The sequence below is a fragment of the Lupinus angustifolius genome, unplaced genomic scaffold (assembly GCF_001865875.1).
Source record: "Lupinus angustifolius cultivar Tanjil unplaced genomic scaffold, LupAngTanjil_v1.0 Scaffold_54_39, whole genome shotgun sequence".
In the NCBI taxonomy this organism is placed as follows: Eukaryota; Viridiplantae; Streptophyta; class Magnoliopsida; order Fabales; family Fabaceae; genus Lupinus; species Lupinus angustifolius.
In genome coordinates, this window is record NW_017722634.1 from 84,848 (window position 1) to 96,909 (window position 12,062).

Genomic DNA, 12,062 nt, shown 5'->3' on the forward strand with positions numbered 1-12,062 from the left:
AACCTTTCCGTCTACTCTGATCTTTTTCTTGTAAACCCATTTACAACCAATTGGTTTTATATCCTTTGAACCCTCAACTAAAGTCCGTACTTTGTGGGTCTTCATGGATTTCATTTCAAATTCTATGGCTTCTTGCCACTTCTTATGGTCTAATCTTTGCATGGCCTCTTCATAATATTTGGGTCATCATCAATATGATAATCCTTATTTGCTATTGTATCTAGCACCACCAAGTTTAATCTATTTGGTGCATAATGTGATCTCGTAGATTTTTTAAGAGGCACTTGTGCATCTGAATTCCCTTGTTCTGGATTCATTGGTTGTTCCATTTGTTCCTAAGTCGATCTGATTCTGATAGTCAATCAATAGATTCAACATCTCATGGAAGTCACAATCCATCTTATTCATGTTAAAATTAATAATGCATGGTGAGAACGAGTCAGAGAGTGATTGTATAATCAAATCTTGCGATAACTTTTTCCCAAGTTTGCAACCCAACTTCTCAAGTTGTTCCATAAAACTAATTATCTTCAGAACATAGGATCTCATCTGAGCATTCATATTCAACATTGACCTAAATAAAGTGTTAGACAACTCGTATCTAGCTGTCCTACTCTGTGCACCATACATCTTCTTAAGATGTGCAATGATATCAAGTGGGTCCATGTCCTCATGATACCTCTAGAGTTCAGAACTCATTGATGTTAAGATGATGCACTTTGTACTCATGAAGTCCTCTAAGTACTTCTTATAAGCACTATCTGCCTCAACATAATCATTATTGTTTGGTTCAAGCACAGCAGGCTTATCGATCGCATCAATAAGTTTCTCGTGGATGAGAACAATTCTCAGAGTTCGGTACCAGTCATGAGAGTTTTCATCGACCAACTTTCCATCAATGAGTGTCGAACGCAATGAAAAATAAGACATGTGGATGTGGAGATATCTCTACTAAGTTAAACAAATATGTGAGAATATATTCATGTCAAGAGATATATCACAAATAAAATACTCTCACTTACTACAATAACAAATTAAGAAATAAATATTTCTTCTAGTGGAAATATAAAATAAATGCCTGAAAAATGTGAGCAAATAATTGGTTGTCAAGTCATTTCCAATGCATATTATAAGGCAAATGTATCACATACAATTTTATTCAAAATAATAAATAACAAATAGCTTCATGTTTGTCAGGTTATTCATACATGTATAATTAAATTAACCTCTACACTCCCTAGTAGTCTAGACAATTAGTGATAAAATTAATTTTGATTAATTGGTATCATATATCATGTTATTCCTCTTCATTACAAGTCCTCTAACAGTCTGATTGTCTCTTGAAATTAAATAATTAACACGCTCTTAAAATTGTATCTTATACAAAACAATAAAATGATTTTGTCCATCAAATTTCATCACATGAAACTTGTGATTAATATATATACAAATATATATTCTTTGATTTGTAATTGTGATACATAAATTTAATTTATATAATAGAATATTAATTAGTCATCATTAATTAATAACTGTAAAGTTATATATATATATATATCGTAAAGACGGAATTCAGAGAGGCTGCAAACATAAACACGTTAGATAATGTACAATGCAATTTAATTATACAATAGTATACTAATTGATGCCATCAACACGGTAGTGTACTGAAGGCATCCAATAATGAGGTTACTGTGTTGATGTCATTACCATTCAACATGCTATAATAATGACAATATGACACAGCATTCACATACATTATACTGAAAGTCCAAGATTATCACATTATACTTGAGTTGTTGGAATAACTTTCAACATGTTAGATAATTAGATGCAATATTCTCAATATACAACATGTGCAATATGTTAGATAATATTAAATAATGCAATCAACATTTAAGAGCAAGTTTTTTAAACTTATTCTCTATCTTAGACATTAATTTTAGGGAAATCCAATGGTTTCAATCAGGGAGTAGATCTAAACCATTAGACGTCCATAAAATTGATGGTTAAAATGAGGAGTAAATTTAAAAAACTCACTCTTGAATATTTGTTGATTGTATTATTTAATAGAATTATTAAAGTGTTGCAAATGTATACCGAAAATAATACATCTAATTATCTAACGTGTTTTAAGTTATTCCAACAACTTGGTTATAATGTGATAATCTTGGATAAATATTGTAGCATAATTTGCATCTGTTTCAATAATCTCATTAATATTGTAGCATAAACAAAATACAAAAACTTGCTCCCATATCAATTGCAGGTTATTATACGTTTTCCTGACATGTACAGCAAAAAATAATATATTTATTTGAGTTAAAATATGTATACCAGACAACAAGGATGCAAAAAACTTTTATAAAGATACTTTAGGAGAGTGTGATCACTTTAGAAAATTTTCACATTCAAAAATACGAAGATCTTACACGTGCATCCACGCCAAGGCCGATCTTTGTTGTATCAACCAATATTGTGAAATCCGAACCGGATATCAAACAGGAAGAGGTTACGTATTAGGTTCAACCAGTTTAAATGGTTAAACTGTCCAGTCGGATCGGAGGATTTCATATATAATTTATCATTATATATAAATATAAAATTTTATATGATTAATAATTATATATAATTATATTGAAATAATATCTTTCCGTCTTTTCTTGGATAAAAGTAAAACAAAACATTAAAGCATCGTTCTATTTTTTTTTAAATTTTAAGTAAATCGTCATGTTCACTTTCCGGACTATTGTGTTCAACTGGGTTTAACATGGTTGGACCGGAATTTCTCCAGTTCAAAGCGGTCCAACCCCTCACTCGGTTAAAACTACAAACCAGAGTCATTTTCAAGTCTGGCCAGTGGTCAAACCAATCAAATCGTCTGGTGTGGTCTAGTTATCACAACACTGATATAAACACTTAACTCATGTAACGAAATAAGCTAACTCAAATGAATATTCTAAAAATAAAAAACCAAGAGATGAAGAACGTATCTTTTCTTCCCTGCACTTTTTTATCTTTTATAATCATGAAAAATGAAACTTCCACCCAATACCCCTATCATATAACCATAAACCCGATTGGTTATTTTGTTTTTCAAATGTTTAAATCAATAACTAATCTAATTAGTTTTTTTATTTTAAATATACCTTTGAAATATATTAATTAAGTCTCACTTAATTATATTACAAATGTCTGAATAATATTATTTATATTGTTTGGTGCTAGTAAAAAATTCAATAATATTTCACTTTACAAAAAATTTATAAAATTAAACTATTTAATTTAATCGATAACATTTTCTCGTCCAACAATAATCAGAATACTCATTAGTGTTGATCCCATAGGTTCATTATTAAACTGATAGTAAATTAATTCATTAATATACTAATCAAGGTTGACATCTAGCAATGTTCTTTAATGATCGGATAGAAATAAAGTAATATATTTTACTTTAGAACTATTAGAAGATTAATATAATATTTTCTTCCATCTTGACAATTATGTGTTAACTCTATAATATGATATAATTGTCAAATTCCAATAAGTTAATGCGTAGTAAATGACTTAAGAAACTCATTTCTTCCTTCATTCAATTCTCCTTGACCAATGTCTTTATTTCTATAAGGCTCAAACTCATTACTATGAGTTGATAAATTCTTTCTTGATTAACCATTAATCTTACAAGAATTTAATTATACTCAATAATCATTCAACTAACATCATAAGACAATAGGTGTCCGATATCAAAATATAATAAATAACCTATTAATTACTATGATAATCTCAAGTCTAAGAAAAATATATATATTTCTTCATAAGAATATCTTGTTGACAATTCAAATGTAATATATTAATCATTAAGAATTCTCTTTTGAGTCAGTTCAAAAATCATATCACTATATGTACCATTTATATGTTTAATTTGATAAATGAGATCTATTAATCTTTATCTAATAAAGATCACTACACATATATTGGTCTATCTGGATTAATAATGTCCTAAGCTCACTAATCATATGATCAAGAACAATTTAGATTAAAATTATAACAGATTTCTATAATTTTAATCAATGACTTTTCATATTAATTATTTTGACAAACAATGAATATGATAACAAGATAATAATAAATACTCTGTATTATTATAAAATGTTAGATTGGTTATTGGGCATACCTTATATCACAATCAGTACAAGGATGGGAAGTATTGGTCTATGATAACTGAAAAATTATTTGAGCTGAATGATGAAATATTCATGAATGTGGGTGGATTATCGTGTAATGGTGCTAGTTTGGAAAACTATGACTGGGTTAACAATTCGTTTGATGTTGCTGAAGTATATAAGTCGTGTTTGAGGAGACCTCAATTGTATGTTCAAGGTGCATTGACAAAAGCTGGGTCGTGTCTGTAGAGAATAGGTTCCTGCACTATCTGATTGCATACATTCTGATTCAAAGGAACACAAATCATGCACAACCTACCATGAATGATTTGAGGTTCATGTATGCCGTCAAGGAGAATGTGGTGATTAACTGGCCTGAAGAGATCTTGAAGGTCATGTGCAGTGTCTCTACATCACAATCAAAGCTGCTTCCCAATAGCATTTTCATCTCGCGCATTATTGACTATTTGCATATTAATGGTTTTAATACTATAGTTGTGGAATGTTCTGATAAAGATCATTTGATTGGTGAGAGTTTGATTCACAAGGTGGACATCTACAAGTATGGCAACACATGGCAATACCAGGAGGATTTCAACACTGTGAACCTCGATCCCTCTAGTGAGGATGATCAAGATGTAACACATGAGCCAAATGCTACTATTCAGGGGGAGTCTTCTGGAAATGCAACACAAGAACCAGCATTTGGACAAGCTCACTTGGATGCTATGGAACAGCGTCTCAACAACAAGATGGATCTTCATTTGTAGTCTCTAAAGGACTCATACCATACGGATTTAGAGAATTTTGAGGAGTGTCAGAATGCGTACATAGATAATCATTATTAATCCTTGAAGAATTTCGTTCAGAAAACTACTGATTCACAAAACAAGAGGCCGTGTGCCGAGTTCAACAAGTTGTGCACCCTCATCAAGGGTGGTGGTAGCTTGATCATTCCCGACGACAAAAATCCTCCATCTCATCCCTAGTTAGGAAACCTTAGAACCATATGTTTATCCTTCCTAGTTTATGGATTATGTTGATCCTTGTTTCCCTCTTGAGAACTTCATTCTATTTTGCATTTAGATTATAATAGCTTAACTACTTCTGCTTTACTAAACTTACGTTGGTTTTATGCTTAATCATTGCTTACTGTTTTCAATTGCAAGTAATGCTTTAATGATTTCAAATTGTATTTTCTCATGATAAATGGTTAATTATGTTGTAAATAGTATGGATTTATATTTAATGGATCTTGATTTTGTTTGGTATATGTACCGCTATTGATTGATTAAGCCTGCTGTTTATTGTTCATTTATATCAATGCTTAATCATTCCATGCTTAAACTGAGTTAACATAGCCTTTCGTGTCATTAAATCAATTATATTGTTGTTTGTTGTCAATTTAATTGATTAAATATTGGTTTTAACCGATTAAATCATGTTAAAATGAGCATTTGTGCAATTTTCTTACAGCTGGTTGATTAATTAAACGCCCAAAATTAATTGATTAATTACAGTCTGTTTTAACCAAATAACTCTTCTGACTTTTGACTAGAATGGAATATTTGTATCTTTTTGATAATGTCAAAAGGGGGAGAAAGGTTGCTTGTTGTGTTTAATGTATTTGTAGGTTGTATAATAGCTTCTGTAATAATCATTGCTTACCTAACGGGGAGAGCAAAAGCGCTTCAACTTTGAATTAACAACCATTATACAAATGTACAACATCGTCCAGCTAATTCATCAAATTTCATGTGGTATTTGATGTGGTATTTGTCATCATCAAAAAGGGGGAGATTGAAAGTGCAAAGTATCAAGGATTGCACTAGCAACGCTTGCCTATGTTTTGATGAAGACAAAGAATTAGTTAAAGCTTGAAGATGGCTCAACAATCAACATGCCTAGAACTCATTCGTTATATCTAGACTAGGTTATATCAATAGAGTTATATTTCTAAGTAGCGTGGGATGTGTGCCTTAGTTAGTGAGTATAGGTGAGGTAAACCTAGATGCAAGTCTCACAAGCCATTAATATTGTCATATCATATTCATAAGGCATATCATGTAATTTATTATATGTTCATGCATTAATCATACATGTTATATGTGCATATTAGACATAATATAATTGCTAAAACATGTATAGAAGTCAAACATAACGTATAAGTAGTTTACCGTTTAATCACATTTTGATATATGTTGGTTAATCGATTAACGTGGTGACTTAATCGATTAATGTGTCTATTCTATGTTATAAAAAGTGTTTTCTGTTTTAATTGCATAACTGAATGCAACGGTTTGAAGGGTCAAATCTGTTTTGTATAAGCTGTGGGAAATTGTAGAAACGTGTAGCATTGCATACTATTGTTTAGAATTTATTAGAGAGCATATTGTCGTGATTTACTGTGTAATAGGCAGAAGAGAGATGCATGTGTGAGGAAGAGAGATTAACATGCTTAGTTGATGTTGTGTAAGAACGAGATTGCAACTAAGGGGAGGGGGGAGTGAATTATTTGACTTAAAAATTATGGCCACTTTTTCTTCAAAATCAAGAGTTAACGTGCAGCGGAAAATATATGCAGAAAAATAAACAAGAATAAGGGAGAAGAGAGTACACAAGGATTTTATACTGGTTCACCTTCGTGTCCACCGAAGGCTACGTCCAGTACTCTTGTAGCACAAGAAATTTTCCACTAAATATTATGAGTTGTAATTACAATATCTCACCCCGAGATCTCTATGTACCTTACACACTCACTAATATTTATACCCTTGGAAAACACATTTCCAAGTAACTATATCCCCTTTCTATTCACACCCCGTGAAAGAAAGTTATTACAATGAATGAAGAATTTGAATGATGGCTTTGGATTGCCTTTAAAAGTATGAAATATAATAACACTTGCAATCCAATCAACTCTTTTGTATACTTAGTAATAATGGTCTTTAAGTTTATAAAACTTTGAAACACTTCTAAGCAACTTCAGAAAAAATAACTTTTGAAAGTTTGAGTGCTAGTTGCAAAAAGTGTAGAGAATTAACTTCAGAATAAGTTTAAGAGCTTTTGGAAATTTTATAAGAGTTGTGTATTGTTGTGTGTTTGTGTTGTGAGAGTTAGAGTTTTTATACAGACTTTCCAAACACCCATGGTGCCTTTCTGAAAGTGTAGGAGTTGTTTGAAGTGAAGAGATTTCGTTTGGAGTGAAAGCATTTCATTTTGAAATTTGAAATCTTGTGCAACAGTCTTCAGTAATCGATTACTGATAGTGGATAATTGATTACCCAAACTCTCTGTCCATTGTCTTTTTTAAAACGAATTAGAGTAATCGATTACACCATTTGGGTAATCAGTTACTCAACTTTTGCAAAACTGGTAATTTGTTACTCAAAGGCAGTAATAGATTACTCTGAACAGTTTTAAGTTGGATAACTCTTTTTCTCATACATGTAACTTGTTACTTAGATGAAGTAACCCGTTACACGCCATTTTGAAAAATGTTTTAAGTATTTTTAAAGTGTTTCAACTTTCTTTTAAAAATAGTTTGAGCATTACTACTTTGTATATCAAAGAGTTTTAGGATAGAAGTACTTAATCTAATTTTCTTGAAACTTTAATCTTATTTGTCTTCATAAGTATTCTTCCTTTTCTTCTTTTTGGTGATGTTGGTGTCTTCATCAAAACCTTGCCAATGTCAGGAGCAAAGATCTTCTTCACATGTTGTTCATGGTGTATTGCATGTTGTTTTCATATGCTTAATCTCATCCATTATTTCTTGCACGTTCGTGCATTCTTATTAGAGATTTTAAGAGAAGTATTTTGTGTTTACTGTTTTGTATTAACTCACATATGCATGATGACTTGTGTTACTTGAGAGTGGGTTAATCTTTGAGTTTTTCATTGTTGTAAATTGAGCATTTTAGTGCTTGGTAAAACTCGTTTTTTGTATACTGTTTTTGTACTTTGGGTTTAGTCTCTTGGTGTCTTACCACCATTGAGATAGAGTGAATCTTCACCAAGACTAGGAGGTCTTGAATTTAGAGTGAGGATCTTGGTTGAGGTTGAATCGCGAGAAAGGTTTTCTCAAGTGATAGGGATAGTCAAACCAAGGATTAGAGGTTCTTGAAATTCAAGAAAGAAGCGTCCAGAGTCTTGTAATTCAATTGGTGTATGTGACAATACAAAGTGTTCAATATAGTGAAGAGAAATCTCCCAAGATTAGAAGGGGAAGCCTGAATGTAGTTTGCAAGTGGACCCGCAAACAAACCAAGATAAAAATTCATTTGTGCAAGATGTTCTCTCTTAATCTCTTTTATAATTCTCACTGTTTTAATTCGTGTTTGAAGCTGATATTTTGCATACTAATACTTTGCTATATCCTTGTTAATATTGCATAAAAATATTTGTTGTATCTCTGCTTATCTATTGGTAAATAACTGTGCAAGAAGCTCATCTGGTAATTCTGTTTCTGTTGCGAGTTAATCGATTAAGCCAACTGGTTAATCGATTACTTAGGCTGTTTTCCAGAACTGGGTTTTGGTGCAAGAAGCGGTTATTGATAATCGCTACACCTATTCAACCCCTCCCCCCTCTAGGTGTGCTTAGGCCACTGATACCTAACAACTTTGAGGCAGGTGACACGTGCCAAGGAGTAGATGAGCCTCTTGAAATCCAATAACATTGTTGGATTCAACATTGTTGATGTCTTGGCTTGGGGTTCAATTGGCCACATTTTTGCTTACTATATCTTGGCCATCACTAGCAATGGCTATGACCCAAGCTTCTTTGGCTGATTATTATGTTCCCATTATCTTCTTGTTCTCAACTTAATTGATTGCTACTTTGCTCATCTGTAATGAAATATATGTGATGTATAGTTTCTTTAGAAGATCTAATTAGTTCAACATCTCAGGTTGCTTATGCAAATTGTTGAGTAGTGGCTCTCATATAAGAAAGCTTCTTAAAGCTTCTTTGCCAAGCTTCTACACAACTTTGTTTGCCTAGCTACTTTATAGCGTGCTTGCCAAGTTCTTCAAGACTTACCTCCCAGCTTTCAACCTTGTTCTCCAAGTTTCATCAGTTTCCTTTTCCTATAAAAGGCCATACATGGAGAGCTTCTTCATATCATCACAAGCTCATAAACTAGAATCACAAGCCCATCAACAAGAATCACAAGCTTAACAACACATATCATCCAATTCACTCATCAACTTAGAGCATGTGCTTTAGTTGAGATACACCCATTATTATTGAATGTATTTTGGTGAGAATTCTTGTTCTATTTGAGAGAGTATTTGTGAGACAAAATATTGTCCTTTGTCCTCATTATCATAAGAGAATTTGTTGTACTCTCCCTTTTTGCATAATGAAACTTTGCTTGTGAGCGCCCGTAGTTTTTTACCTCTCACACCAATGAGATTTTTCCATGTTAAATCTTATGTGTTATTGTCTTGCTCCTTTACTCGTTTCTCTTTTGTTCTTAATTATTCCGATCTCATGCTTCCGTATTACGCTCTATCCCTAAGACAAATTTGTTCGCTCATGAAAACATCAATTTGGTTTGGATAGAAGCTGCTAAATTAATGTGAAAACAAGTCTTCTCTCTATATTGAATTCTATACTTTTTGGTGTAATGGATTCTACTAAATTTATATACCTTTTAATATCTAAGCATAGCAATTTGGGCTAAGTGTGTAGGACTGCCCACTATTATTAGGCTTGATAGTATGAAAATTTTGTTCATTAACCAAAAAAAATATGTTCGGCTTGCGGGCTTTTCTAAGAGTTAGGGTGGACTATTAGCAGGAATTAGGAATTAATTATTAAATATTATATTTTGATTTTCAATAAAATTAGAATACATGTACTAGTAAATCATTTGAACTTATGCATTATTATATATAATTTTAAAAATGTCGTTGTTGTATAAGATTACTTTTTAATTTTATGTAAAAATAAATCATGTTACAGTGGGTGGCCCACAAGGCTACATTATCTATATTTAGGACGGGTGGAGCATGATGTTTCATCTTATTTTCATAGACAAACATGTCTATGTTTTTTCTAATTTAGGTAGACATTGTATTAGCAATTTAGCATGAATAGAATTGTCCAAATTGTCAATACTAAGTATCATGTTAAAGTTTTTACATTGTTATTTTATCATTTATTATTCATCTATTTATTTTTATTCAATAGTCAATTATATTATGTTAATATGTGACTGATTGATGATGAAATTTCAATAAAAACAACTATATGTTGTTTTGTTTTATAAATCATTATCCTTTGTGTAGACATGTCTAGCATTATGTATTTGAGAAAATAAGGTGAAGGAGGGGTTATGTGATTCGTGAAGAGTGTTGATTATCCATAACTCCATATTTTACCAATCAAGCTTACGATTCTTAATGGAGTAGGTGTAGAATATCTAAAAACTACTATTGTGAATTAGAACATAAGCTTAAATATTATAGATTGAATAGTTATAACATAGGAATCATTCACCAGAGAAATCCAATAGTTTTAAAATAAATTATCAAATATCAATCTTTATGAGAAACCATGAAAACTCATTACCATATTTGTGTCAGTCAATCTTGGATACCATCGCCTTTTCCTTATCAACTTATACCCGCTTGAGACTTGCTACAAATTCGAGAAACAATATATGATTAATATATATATCCAATTTTGTCCCACCCAAAAGGCACAGAATATTTTTCTAAAAAAATGTTTCTGGATTCCAAAAAATATCATAATTTTCACTACAAATTCCCCAATTTTTTTAAAGTAAAAACAAATTTTATTGAACTATTATTAGCTCAAAAATGATTGGATGATATTTCAAAAAATTTCCCACCAAAAATTTCGTTTTCCCTAAAAATGATTTTTAAAGGCTTAATGGTTATTTATTAGCCAAATAATGGAGATATTCTATTTAAATATACATGTCATATTTCCCATTCAATTCTATGTTTTAAAATAAATAAAAATTGCACATAAAATATCTATTTTGCGATTTTATAGAAGTTAAATGGTCGTTTATCTATTTGCATGTAAAGCAATTATTTTGGGATTTCATTTGGCCAATGTAAAATTTATATCCAAAAAAAGATTTCTAGTTAACTTTAATTTTTGTAAGGTTAGTTAATTATTTTTTACTCACTTTAAAGTATTACAATATTTTTAGGCTTTATAAATTTATTAAGTAATTTTTATCACAAACAGACATTTTTTAATTTTTAGATGTGCGTACTAGAATAAAAAAACACTCAATTTGAATTTTTAAAATTTGGAATAGGTTCATATTCAAATTTTTAGTATTAATGTTATAAAAAGTTTGGAATCTGGATTAATTATATGAATTTTGGGATACCTTTTTTATAACCTGTGTTGTAATCCTGAGGAAAATCACACAATGCAACATAACATAAAAATAAGAAAAACCCATATGAGAATCATAGGTATAATTGCATCCCTTTTTTATTTCTAATAATAACAATCTTAGTAACAGTGATTCCGACATATATTTTTAAAAAAAAACATGCATGAAGCATATGGCTTAATGGGTAATTATCAGTATTTATCACACTAAAGAGTAATGATCGGAATGAAGACAATAGAGATCCAAAAAATATAACATTCCTAATGGCTAAATTCATAATAGCCGATAAATATGGTTTTGCATGGTTTTTTTTGTTTCCCACATGTATTCTTGCATCAGAGGAAATCTTACAATCTAGAATATCCATAGATACCACTTGACTCGAACCCGAGACATTACTTAAGAGGAATCAAGCTTGTACCACTTGAACTAACACCCGTTAGTTTTTTCATGTTAATTTGCTTTTATTATTGGCCTTTTATGATAACTAATTTATAATGAAGAAAGTA